At 41.6% G+C, this 12,718-nt stretch overlaps 1 pseudogene; it reads right to left on the bottom strand.

The window, feature by feature from the left end:
- Positions 1–1,155: 1,155 nt before the first annotated feature.
- LOC120219915 lies at positions 1,156–1,741 on the bottom strand (annotated as a pseudogene).
- Positions 1,742–12,718: the final 10,977 nt, after the last annotated feature.

Below are 12,718 nucleotides of genomic sequence, written 5' to 3'. Positions count from 1 at the left end.
TAATGTTTATTTACTTATCTTGAGAGAGAAAGAGATAGAGAAAGTGGAGGAGGGACAGAGAGGGAGAGAGAATCCCAAGCAGGGAAGGGCTTGATCCCATGAACCATGATCATGACCTGAGCTGAAATCAAGAGTTGGACACTCAACCAAGTCACACAAATGCACCTAAATATTTTATTTTATTTTTTAAGTTTACCTATTTATTTTGAGAGAGAGAGCAGTTAGGAGAGGGGCAGAGAGAGAGTATCGCAAGTAGGCTCCAAGCTCAGCCCAAGCCTGACATGGCTCTCAATCCTACAACCATAAAATCATGACCTAAGCAGATATCAGGAGTCAGACACTTGGGTGCCCGGGTGACTCAGTCAGTTAAGCATCTGACTTCAGCTCAAGTCATGATCTCATGGTTTGTCAGTTCAACCCCCACTTTGGGCAAGCTTGAGCCGTGCTTCAAGTGAAACTGCTTTTCTCTGTCTCTGCCCCTTGTGGGATTCTCTCTCTCTCCTCACTCAGTTGCGCCCTCTCTCTCTGAAAGAAAGAACCCACTCTTTAAAAAAAAAAAAATCAGACACAACTGACTGAGCCGTCTGGGTGCCCCTAAAGATTTTATTGTATTTTATTTTATTTTATTTTTAATTTTTTAATTTTTTTTATTTCTAGGAGAGATAGAAAGAGAGTGTGAGCAGGGGAGGGTCAGAGAGAGAGGGATTCACAGACTGAAACAGGCTCCAGGCTCTGAGCTGGCAGTCAGCACAGAGCCCGACACGGGGCTCGAACCCACGAACCGCGAGATCATGACCTAAGCAAAAGTCGGACGCTTAACCGACTAAGCCACCCAGGCGCCCCTAAAGATTTTATTTTTAAATCATCTCTACACAAGATGTGAGGCTCGAAGTCACAACCCCGAGACCAACAGTCGCACGCTCTACCAACTGAGCCGGCCAGACGCCCCGAAGTATAATTTCATTCAATAGGAAATCACACTAGGAGGGAAAACGAGGGGGGGGGGGACCTTAAATTAAAGCCAAACATTTTTTTTTCCAAGGCACAGCACTGAGATTTCCAGATTTACAGCAGAATGAATACATTATTTCCATGAAACAAAATCATGAGTACAAAGTTTGCCTTTGAAACAGTTTTCCACTTCGTCTCTATTGCTCAAAGCTCAGGAAACGATGCTGTGGCCTTCCTCAGGGCCAGGTAGCCAGTGACGATGTTGGATGGCAGCCTCCAAATACAAGAACATTCTTCAGCGGTGCTGAACCGCAGCTTTATCTGGGGGTCAGAGTGGTTGGCAAGAAGACCTGAACCATCAGAATAGCTTAGCTGGTTTAAAGGATGGAGGAGTGTCAATACTGAAGTAGTTAGGATCCTTCAGTTGCCATGGCAATGCCCTTTTAGAAGAGCCAATTTGTTTCAGGTTCTTCCAGGTTCTGTTCTTGCCAGCTACCGCGCCACCATGGCCAGAGTGCACACAGAGTTTGGACCCTTAAATGGCAATGGCTTGGCACCAAGCTTTTTCCATAGGTCCTGTGCTGAAATCAGAGGGCACCACTTTACTTGCACTCATAGCTTCGGTGCTGATACCCTGGCTAAAGTTGGAGGGAGACACTTTTTTTCTTCTTCCTGGTGTTGCAACCCCTGAGCTGCCGCCCTTGTGAGAAAGACTGGCTGGCCTCTTCCTGCTGTTGTGGGCTATTCCCAGAGTGGAAATGGTGGCCACAATTGGAATTTGAGCCACCATTCTTACCTACTCTGTGTTCTTTTAATATCTAGTTTTGAAAATTTTTTGAATTAAAAAAATGTTTTAGGGGCGCCTGGGTGGCTTAGTCGGTTAAGCGTCCGACTTTCGCTTAGGTCATGATCTCGCGGTTCGTGGGTTCGAGCCCCGCGTCGGGCTCTGTGCTGACTGCCAGCTCAGAGCCTGGAGCCTGTTTCAGAGTCTGTGACTCCCTCTCTCTCTGACCCTCCCCTGCTCACGCTGTCTCTCTCTCTCTCTCCTAGAAATAAATAAAACATTAAAAAAATTTTTTTTTAATTTTTTAGTGTTTATTTAATTTTGAGAGAGAGGGAGAGAGACGGAGCAGGAGTGGGGGAGGGGCAGAGAGAGAGGGAGACACAGAATCTGAGGTAGGCTCCAGGCTCTAAGCTGTCAGCACAGAGCCTGATGCGGGGCTTGAACCCACTAACTGTGAGATCATGACCTGAGCCAAAGTCAAGGGCCGGATGCTTAACTAACTGAGCCACCCAGGTGCCCCCATTCTCTTTTTTCTTATAGTAATTTTTGTAGGGGCTTTATTTATTGTTTGTTTGTTGTAGAGGATTTAATCTGACACTTCCTGTTGCTCGGTTTACCTGAATTTAATTTTTCTGAAGGATTTGTTCACGTAGCTTTCCTATTTTGACAGAGCTCTCACTTCTGTTGTTTTGGGGTAATGTTAAGAAATACGGCTTGCTCTCAGATTTCCTGGCTGCATAGCCCTACCCTGCCTTTATCTGGACCTTTACTTCCTTTGTCTTTGCTGCCCCGTCCTGATCAATTTTGATTTTTCTCTCAGCAGTTTTTCTTCAGTATGAGACCAATCCTGAAAGGGAGCCCTGAGGGGCGCCTGGGTGGCTCAATCAGTTAAGGGTATAACTTCATCTCAAGGCTTGATCTCACAGTTCGTGAGTTTGTGCCCGGCATTGGGCGTTGTGTTGACAGCTCAGAGCCTATAGCCTGCTTTGAATTCTGTATCTCCCTCTCTCTGCCCCTCCCCTGTTCACGCTCTTTCTCTCTCACAAAAATAAATAAACATTTTTCAAAAATGCCTGGATGGTCATTAGGCCATATTGGCATGTATCTTCACTTGCTACTGAAGAGGGCAAAACCTCTCTCCATTTCAGCTCTTGTCAGAGTGGATGCCTTCCATTGGTTGTTTGGACCATCTGTTCTCATATCTCTCTGACACCCTGTTTCTTCCTCTGTTTCTTCTGCATAAACACCCATAACAAGCAGGTCTTATGGCTTTTGGTAGTTTGTTCCCACTCCTCAATACTTTGGGGTTTGTGGTGATACCTGGTCACCTAGTTTTGTTGTAAATGTTCTCCATGAATTTTTGGTTTTGCCAACTAGTTGCTCTGTTTTGTTTTTATTTTTTGTTTTGGTGGGGAATTTTGAGAAATCCAAACACTAAGCTGCCACTTCCACTAACATTTCCCCTCGTCCCCCCCTCCACCACCACATATCCCTACCCCCATTACCCTTGTCTGCGACCCTGCTTGTGCTTATCAGTATTTTTTTAATGTTGTAATGATATGTGTACTTATCTATTACCTGTTTCTCTCTAGACTGTAAGTGCCATAAGAGCTCAGGCATAGTGCCTGGCAATATAGTAGCGGTTCAATAAATATTTGTTGAAGGAAAAATGTTTCAAAAGAAGCAGCATATTTGGAGGTTGAGAGAAGAGTCAGTTCGTGGCAGATACATAAAGTGGGATAAAGAACTGATAAGAAAGGAGGCACTTGGCTGGCTCAGTCTGAAGAGCATATGACTCTTGATCTCAGGGGTTGTGAGTTCAAGCCCCACTCTGGGTGCAGAGATTACTTATAAAAAAAATTGTTTAAAAAAGGAACTGGTTGGTAAGAAATAAAGCTGGACAATTGGATCAGGTCAGTTTAGGGCTTTGTAAAGCATTTAAGGAGGAGTTTTTACTTTACCCAAGGCAATGAAAACCCTTTAAAATGTTTTAAGGAAAAAAAAAGACTTTAAGTAAGGGAGTGGTCTGATGAGATTTCTTTTTTTTAACATCACAAACTGCAGTACAGAGAATGGATTGTGGGACATAAAAACTGGAGATGGGATTAGAATCACTGACAATAATCCAGCATTTGAATATAAATGGTAAATAAAACATTGAATTACAGTGATCTGATTTTCAGATAACTTGCACAGTGGGAAATATAATCAGAATCCAGAAGATAATAGGGGCACCTGGGTGGTTCAGTCAGTTAAGCCTCCAACTTTGGCTCAAGTCATGATCTCACGGGTTCGTGGGTTCAAGCCCCGCATCAGGCTCTGTGCTGACAGCTAGCTCGGAGCCTGGAGCCTGCTTCAGATTCTGTATCTCCCTCTCTCTCTGACCCTGCCTTGCTCACGCTGTCTCTCTCTCTCTCAGAAATAAATAAAACATTTAAAAATTAAAAAAAAAGAATCCACAAGGTAATAGAATGGCCAGAAAAACGATTAATCTGAAAACGATGATAATTAGGCAAGATAAATGAAAGCTCATTCATTCAGGGCCCAAATTCATAACTGATAAACAAATGTAGGCTGGTTTAATAATAGCTTGTGGAAACACAAATTAGCAATAACTATTATGAAGTGACACTGTGATGAAACTAAGGATGTTAATTTATTCCTTTTTTTTTTTTAGTTTATTTATTTATTTTGAGGGGGGGAGGAGCAGAGAGAGAAGGAGAGAGAGAGAGAGAGAGACTCCAAAGCAGGCTCCCCACTGTCAGTGCAGAGCCAGACATGGGGCTTAAACCCACAAACCATGAGATCATGACCTGAGCTGAAATCAAGAGTCAGATGCTTAACCATCTGAGCCACCCAGGCGCCTCAATTTATTCCTTTAAAAAAATTTTTTTGTTTTAAAAATTTACATTGAGAGATAATTCACATAGTATATAGTTAACCCATTTAAGTGTAGAATTAATAATTTGTTTTAGTTTTTAATTAATAATCTTTAGTAGATTAATACATGTGATGCATCCATCCAACAGTCAAATTTAGAATATTTTCATCACCTGAAAAAGAAACACTGAGGCAGGGGGAACCCTATCATTCTTCTATCCCATCACCTGTTTCCCTAAGCCCTCAGCAACCACTAACCTACTTTCTGTCTCCATAGATTACTTTTCTCTGGATTTTAATAATAATGGAATTATATAATACATGGACCTTTCTGACTGGCTTCTTTATTTAGCATAATGTTTTCTTTTTCTTTTTTTTTTTTTTTTTAATTTAAGTTCATTTATTTCGAGAGAGAGATCAGGGGAGGGGCAGAGGAAGAGGGAGAGAGAGAATCCCAAGCAGGCTCGAACTGTCAGCACAGCCGGATGTGGGGCTCCAACTCACGAACTGCAAGATCATGGCCTGAGCCGAAACCAAGAGTCTGATGCTTAACCAACTGAGTCACCCAAGCACCCCATTTATTTAGCATAATGTTTTCAACATTCATCCAAGTTGTAAGCATGTGTCAGTACTCTGTTCTTTTTTTTTATTTTTTATTTTATTTTATTTTTGAGAGAGAAAGAGAGTGCAAGCAGGGGAGGGGCCGAGAGGGGGAAGATAGGATCCAAAGCAGACTTTGTGCTGACAGCAGTGGGCGTGATGTGGGGCTCACACTCAGGAAACGTGAGATCATGACCTGTGCTGAGGTTGGACGCTCAACTAACTGAGCCACCCAGGTACCCTAGTACCCTTTTCTTTTTATAGGCAAATAATATTTAATTGTTTGGATATACTACATGTTGTTTATCCATTTTTCTGTTGATGGACATTGCGTTTTTTTCCGTAGTAAGGGAGGCAAACTTCACCCATCTTAGGTTCTCGGCTGGGGCTTTTTAGCAAAAAGATAAATTAGCAAGATAAAACAAACAAGCTTATTAATATATGCAGCTCACCCATCGCAGAGGAGAAAACTATATGAAGAGTAATTCAAAGTGGTGGCTTAGAACTCTGGCTACTATAGCATCTTCAACAAAGGGCAATACATTTATGGAAATAAGACAGGAGGAAGGAAAAGAGTTTTAGGCTTCAAAGGGCTGCAAACTCGGAAGGTAAACAAGTGGGAGGAAACTAAGGGATGAAGATGTGTTTGCAGATTTCTCTGGTGCTATCTCTGAGCTGATGAGAGTCTAGAGCATCTCCAATAAAGAATTTATATCCACCCTTAGGCAGAAAAGGAGAAGGTTAGAGAGAGAGCTTTTTATGTGTTTGCTCCTTTTTAGTTGCCTTTAGCTCAAAATAATTTTATGTCAAAGAGGCGTATTTGGGGGCAATGTATTCTGGTTTTCTTCACCATCTTTTGGCTATGATGAGTCATGCTGCTATAAACATTCATGTACAAGTTTTTGTGGGGACCTACGTTTTCATTCCAGCAATGGAACTGCTGGGTCATTTTATTTACTCTTTGTTTCCTTTAATGGACATAGTCTCTAGGATGTGCTAAGTGATAGTCCCACCTGTAATCTGATATTCAATCCTGTCCTGGGCTATACACATTGACAAACTGACCATATACAGCTAAGAGAGGCCAGAGCAATAGAGAAGAGATTGTTAACCAAGTAACTTGAAGAACAAGGGGAGCATGTGGAGACATTTAGCTGAAGAAAAGAAAACTAAAGTGGAAAAGAGGGGTGCCTGGGTGACTTAGTCAGTTGACCATCTGACTTTGGCTCAGGTTGTGATCTAGTAGTTCGTGAGTTCAAACCCCCCACATCAGGCTTGCTGTTCTCAGCGCAGAGCAAGCTTCAGATCTTCTGTTCCTCTTTCTCTCTGCCCCTCCCCCTCTTCTCTCTCTCTCAAAAATAAACATTAAAAAGATAAAGTGGAAAAGAGATATATTCAGCCCACTTGGTAGAAATTTCAGAGACACATAATAGGTCTGAAGATTTTCTTTCCTCCCTTCCTTCCTTCTTTCCTTTCTTTCTTCTCTTTCCCTCCTTCCTTCCTTTCCAATTATTTTGTTTGACTACATAAAACATGAATAAAACATAAAAGTACAAAAGGATGCACACTGATGTCTTGCATTCAGTTCTCCTTCTTATAGGCAGTTTCTTATAAATCCTTTGAGATATATTTTAAGCAAATAGAAACTGATTTTTAAATTAAAAAAATTAGTATACTTTTAGAGTAAAAGCATGTCTAACTAAAATTTTTTTTTAATTTTTAAATTATGTTTATTTAATTCTGATAGGCAGAGAGAGACAGAGCAGGAGCAGGGGGAGGGGCAGAGAGAAAGGGAGCCACAGAATCTGAAGCAAGCTCCAGGCTATGAGCCATCAGCTCAGAGCACAACATGAGGCTCGAACTTGTGAACCACAAGATCATGACCTGAGCTGATGTTGGACACTCCACTGACTGAGCCGCCCACACATCCCATAAAATTTTTTTTTTTTCTAACTCTTATAAATGGCCCCACCCTGCCTGTAATGACTGTTTCAGGCATTCTGTATCCTGGAGGTATTTAGGGAAAATAGATAAACGATTGGTTAATTTTCTGCAGTATTTTTCTCTTGTAATTTATTTGTTGAAGAAACTAGATGGTTATCCTATAGAATTTCCCACATTTTGGATTTTGCTGATAAAATTTTCTGCATTCGGGATTTTGCCCAGTGATGTCTTTCTTTTACGAATTTCTTGCAAATTGGTATTGGATTGAGAGGCTAAGATTCAGATTTGATTTTTTTTTTAATTTTTAATGTTTATTGAATTTTGAAAAAGAGAGAGAGAGACAGAGCGTGACTTGTGGAGGGGCAGAGAGGGAGACACAGAATCTGAAGCAGGCTCCAGGCTCTGAGCTGTCAGCACAGAACCCGACATGGGGCTTGAACTCTAAAACCATGAGATCAGGGCCTGAGCCAAAGTTGGACACTTAACCGACTGAGCCACCCAGATGCCCCTGGATATAATAGATGGTGGTGGGTTCTTATATCAGGAGAGATATAATATTTGGTTATCTTTTTTGTGATGTTAGCACCTATTGTTGCTCAAAGTGCTGATATTGTCATTGTATTATTCCTTCTTCACTTAGCTGCCATATTTTTATAATGAAGAACTTCCCCCTCAGAGTAGTAGTTGAAAAGGCAAGATAGGGGTGCCTGAGTGGCTCAGTCGGTTAAGCATCTGACTTTGGCTCAGGTCATGATCTCATGGTTCATGGGTTCGAGCCCCGCATCAAGCTCTGTGCTGGCAGCTCAGAGCCTGGAGCCTGCTTCAGACTCTGTATCTCCCTCTCTCTCTCTCTGCCCCTCCTCTGCTCATGCCCTGTCTCTCTCTGTCTCAAAAATAAATAAACTATAAAAAATTTTTTTAAAAAAGGCAAGATAAATGTTTGATACTTTATCTAGAGTTTTCAAAACAGTGGGTTGGTACCCTATCATCTTACAATGACTAGTACTTTTTTTAAGTAACATTATGAATTCATGTATTTAAGCCTATTTAATGTGTTACATTGTGGTTCTTATCCTTGTTAAATTGGGATGGTTATATTGGAAGACTTTTAAGGTTGGCTTTTGAGTTCTTTCAATAAAACCTTAATAGTCTTTGATAGTTTCTCCAGTTCTCTCTTCAACCCACTATAAATCAACTATAATCCCTACCATGTGAAGAAACTTGTCTTGTTAAGATCATCAAAAACCTCCATATGTGATCAAATCCCTGGCTATTCTCCAGCTTCATCATTCTTGCTCTCCCAGCAGTATGTGTGCCTGTTTATATATTTTTTATTTATTTATTTTTATTTTTTAAATGTTTATTCTTGAGAGACAGACAGACAGACAGAGACAGAGGGAGACAGAGGGAGGGGCAAAAAGAGAGGGAGACACAGAATCCAAGCAGGCTTCAGGCTCTGAGCTGTCAGCACAGAGCCAGATATGGAACTCAGACCCACAGTCCACAAGATCATGACCTGAGCTGAAGCCAGACACTTAACCAACTGAGCTATCCAAGTGCCTCCGTGCCTGCTAATTAGAAGTCTTTCTTTTCTTTTTTTTTATTTTTTATTAAAAAAAAATTTTTTTTAATGTTTTATTTATTTCTAGGAGAGAGAGAGAGAGAGACAGCGTGAGCAGGGGAGGGTCAGAGAGAGAGGGAGTCACAGACTCTGAAACAGGCTCCAGGCTGTGAGCTGGCAGTCAGCACAGAGCCCGATGCGGGCCTCGAACCCACGAACCGCGAGATCATGACCTAAGCGAAAGTTGGACGCTTAACCGACTAAGCACCCAGGCGCCCCAGAAGTCTTTCTTTTCTTGTCTTCTGAGATACTTCTTTTCTGGTTTTCCTCCTACTTCACTGAACATTTGCTGTCTTCTTTGCTGGCTCTTACCCCTTCCTAACTTAGGAGGTGAGAGTAGATAGTAAAACAGTTCAAGGACCAAACTCTAGAACCCTCTACCATTTACAGGTTAAAAAGAAGAGGAAGAGGGGTGCCTGGGTGGCTCAGTTGGTTAGGCATCCAACTTCGGCTCAGGTCATGATCTCACAGTTCGTGGGTTCAAGCCCCGCGTCGGGCTCTGTGCTGACTGCCAGCTCAGAGCCTGGAGCCTGTTTCAGAATCTGTGTCTCCCTCTCTCTCTGACCCTCCCCTGCTCACGCGCTCTCTCCCTCTCTCTCAGAAATAAACATTAAAAAAAAAGAAGAAGAAGAAGAGGAAGAAACAGCAAAGGAAGAGCAAACTAAATGAGAAGCTAGCGGAAGGAAGGAAATAATAAATACTAGGACAGAGATAGAGAATAGAAATATAATGGAATAAATGAAACTTGATGTTGTCTTCATTGAAAATAACAAAATTAACAAATCTTAGCTAGCTGCTCTAAGACAAACAGAGACACAAATAACTAAAATCAGAAGTAAAAGTGAAGACATTACTACCAAACTTACAGAAATAAAAATGACTGTGAGAGAATACTACGGACAATTATACACTGACAAATTAGATTACCTATGTGAAATGGGAAAATTCCTAGAAACACAGGAATTACCAAAATTGACTCAAGCAGAAATTATAAAATCTGAACAGACCCATAACAGGTAAAGATAATGAGTCAGTAACCAAAACCTCCCAACAAAAATAAGTCCAGGACCAGATGGCTTCACTGATGAATTCTACCAAACATTTAAAGAATTAACACCAATCCTTTTCAGACTCTTAAAAAAGAAAATAAAAGAGAAGGAGGAGGAATGTGCTAACTCATTCCATGAGGCTAGCATTACCCTGACATCAAAGCCAGAAAGAAAGAAAATTACAATTCAGTGTCATTCAGTTCATTCACAATACTATGTAACCATCACCTTTATCTAGTTCTAAATCATTTTCATCACCCCAAAATAAAACCCCATGTTCATTAAGCAATCGTACTCCTTACCCCCCTATCCCCAGCCGCTGGCAACCACCAATCTTTCATTTTTATGGATTTACCTCTTTTGGATAATTTATATAAATGGGATCATACAATATGTGATCTTGTATTTTGGGCTTTCTTTTACTAAATATAATATTTTCAAGGTTTATTCATATTGTAGTATGTAACAATAGTTCATTTTCTAAATGTTTATTTATTTTGGGGGCGCCTGGGTGGCTCAGTCGGTTGAGCATCCGACTTCAGTTCAGGTCATGATCTCACGGGTTCATGGGTTTGAGACCCGCATTGGGCTCTGTGCTGACAGCTAGCTCAGAGCCTAGAGTCTGTTTCAGATTCTGTGTCTCCCTCTCTCTCTGACCCTCCCCTGCTCATGCTGTCTCTCTCTCTCTCAGAAATAAATAAAACATTAAAAAAATTTTTTTTAAATGAATAAATGTTTATTTGTTTTTGAGAAAGAGACAGAGAACAGGCATGTAAGCAGGGGAGGGGCAGAGAGAGAGAGGGACAGAGGATCCAAAGTGGGCTCCCTGCTGACAGCAGAGAGCCTGATGCAGGGCTTGTACTTACAAATCTTGAGATCATGACCTGAGCTGAAGTCAGATGCTCAACTGACTGAGCCATTCAGGACCCCCACAACAGTTCATTTTCTAAAACAGGGAAAACTTTCAATATTTTACTGAGAGAATCCTAAGTAAGCTCCACATGGTCAGTGTTGAGCCTGATGTGGGACTCGAACTCAGGAACTCTGAGGTCATGATCTGAGCCCAAATCAAGAGTCAGCACTTTACTGACTGAGCCACCTGGCACCTTCTCTATCAAAAAATTTTAAACTCCTATTTCTAGTTTGCTAATATATATAATTTTAAGTATATATATATATATACATATATATATATATTTAAGTTTATTTATTTTGAGAGAGAGAGAGTGCACCCACATGAGGAAGCGCAGAGCGAGAGAGGTAGGGAGAGAATCCCAACCAAGCTCTGCACTACCAGCACAGAGCCCAAAGTGGTCCCACCAATGATGAGATCACAACCTGAGCCTAAACCGGGAGTTGGCCATTTAACAGATTGAGCCACCCAGGCACCTCTAGAGCATGTGACTCCTGACCTTGGCTGTCAGTTAGAGCCACACCTTGGATGTAGAGATTAATTAAAAATAAAATCTGGTTTTTTTAAGATTTTATTTTTAGAAAATAAGCCTTTTAGGGGCGCCTGGGTGCCTTAGTCGGTTAAGCGTCCGACTTTCGCTTAGGTCATGATCTCGCGATTCGTGGGTTCGGGCCCCGCGTCGGGCTCTGTGCTGACTGCCAGCTCAGAGCCTGGAGCCTGTTTCAGTCTGTGACTCCCTCTCTCTCTGACCCTCCCCTGCTCACGCTGTCTCTCTCTCTCTCCTAGAAATAAATAAAACATTAAAAAAAAAAAAGAAAAGAAAAGAAGCCTTTTAAAAAACATGGAGTTGTTCCTTTCACCACAAACATGAATCTAAAAGAAATGTAATATTGTAGACATCAAGGGAATAGGTGCTATTCAAAAAGGAAAGCCTCACAAAAGTTACCATGGCAAAATTGGGAGAGTCTACAGTGTTACCCAGCATGCTCTTGGGATTGTTGTCAACAAGGGCAAGATTCTTGCCAGGAGAATTAAAATACATTTTGAGGGGCGCATGGGTGGCTCAGTCAGTTAAGCGTCCGACTTCGGCTCAGGTCATGATCTCACAGTTCGTGGGTTCAAGTCCCACGTCGGGCTCTGTGCTGACAGCTAGCTCAGAGCCTGGAGCCTGCTTCATATTCTGTGTCTCCCTCTCTCTCTGACCCTCCCCTGCTCATGCGTCTCTCTCTCAGAAATACATAAAACATTAAAAAAAATTTTTAAATACATTTTGAGTATAATAAGCACTCTAACAGCTGAAACAGCTTCCTGAACTGTGTTAAGGAAAATGATCAAGAAAGAAGCTAAAGAGGGACACCTGGGTAGCTCAGTTCGTTGTGTCTGACTCTTCATTTCTGCCCAGGCCATGATCTCATGGTTCATAAGTTAGAGCATCACATCAAGCTCCACGCTGACAATGCTGAACCTGCTTGGGATTCTGTCCCTCTGTCTCTGCCCCTTTCCTGCTCACATTCTCTCTGTCTCTCTCAAAATAAATAAATAAACAAACAAACAAACCAAAGAAAGAAGCCCAAAGAGAAAGGTACTTGCATTCAATTAAAGCCCAACCTGTTTACCCAAAGAAGTATCCTTTGTGACAATCAGTGGACAGGAGCCTGAGCTGCTGGAACCCATTCCTTATGAATTCATGACAGGTGTAAAAAGAATAAAAGACCACTGGACTGTTAAAAAAAAAAAAAAAGGGCAGTGGTAATAGTCCCCATCATATCTTCATTTAATTCACCAATTTCTTGTCCCTGTGAAAACTAGACAGATACTGGAGGATGTGTGTAAACTACTGTAAATTCAGCCAAGTAGTAGCCTTAATTGTAGCTGCCTTGCCTGATGTGGTATCATTGCTAGAGCAGATGAGCAGGGCCTCAAATACATGGCATGCAACCCTTGATCTGGCAAATGCATTCTTTTCCATCCCTATC

This window comes from Hyaena hyaena, unplaced genomic scaffold (genome assembly GCF_003009895.1).
Source record: "Hyaena hyaena isolate Hyena2069 unplaced genomic scaffold, ASM300989v1 scaffold_655, whole genome shotgun sequence".
In the NCBI taxonomy this organism is placed as follows: Eukaryota; Metazoa; Chordata; class Mammalia; order Carnivora; family Hyaenidae; genus Hyaena; species Hyaena hyaena.
Note: the sequence above shows the minus strand (reverse complement) of the source record. Positions and strands in the feature narration are given on the sequence as shown.